The sequence below is a fragment of the Myotis brandtii genome, unplaced genomic scaffold (genome assembly GCF_000412655.1).
Source record: "Myotis brandtii unplaced genomic scaffold, ASM41265v1 scaffold225, whole genome shotgun sequence".
Lineage (NCBI taxonomy): Eukaryota > Metazoa > Chordata > Mammalia > Chiroptera > Vespertilionidae > Myotis > Myotis brandtii.
The window spans coordinates 1,628,483-1,629,287 of record NW_005358435.1 but is presented as its reverse complement, the minus strand read 5'-3'; positions in this window follow the sequence as shown (position 1 = coordinate 1,629,287).

The following is an 805-nucleotide window of genomic DNA, read 5'->3' as shown; positions in this document are numbered from 1 at the left end:
CGACCATTCGACCAGTGGATATGACGCACACTGACCACTGGGGGGCAGATGCTCAATGCATGGAAACATGGGACAGGCTGATGAATCTCAGAGGGAAGGGGGGAGGGCGAGAAGAGATTAACCAAAGATCTTATATGCATACTAGAGGCCTGGTGCATGGATCCATGCATTGGTGGAGTCCCTCAGACTGGCCTGCGGGGACTGGGCCAAAACCAGTCTGACATCCCCTGAGGGGCCCCAGATTTCGAGAGGGTGCAGGCCAGGCTGAGGGACCCCCCACCAGTGCACAAATCCGTGCACCAGGTCTCTAGTAAAAAATAAAAGGGCATCTATTAGTTTGAAAATTTAAAAAAGATAAACAATGTCATTATTGGTGAAATAAACTCCATGACATACTGTTGGAAGTTAATGCTGCAGATGGCAGAGCAGAGTGTATACATGAAGGTATCCAGCAAAAATGGTCCACATATGCTCAGGGAAATGTGTGCCCACATGCTACTAGCGATTATCATCGGATGGAAGCTTGGCATTTGGGAGGTACTTCTGCATATGCAACTTTTTAAAAATATTGTGCTATACATCACTTTTTAAACAGTGTTTGTCGTTTACTTCATTGTACTTTTCTGAGGTTTATTTCCTCCCCCCAAACTTATATATACACATACATACATATAGGTGTGCATACATATTTAATTTTTGCCCTAGGCAAGTTCTTCACTTCCTGCTTACTCTTTTGGGTAAGTCATCATGAGCCCTTTCATCTGTGACCATGGAAATAAAGACTTACCTCAGCATTTGGAACTGG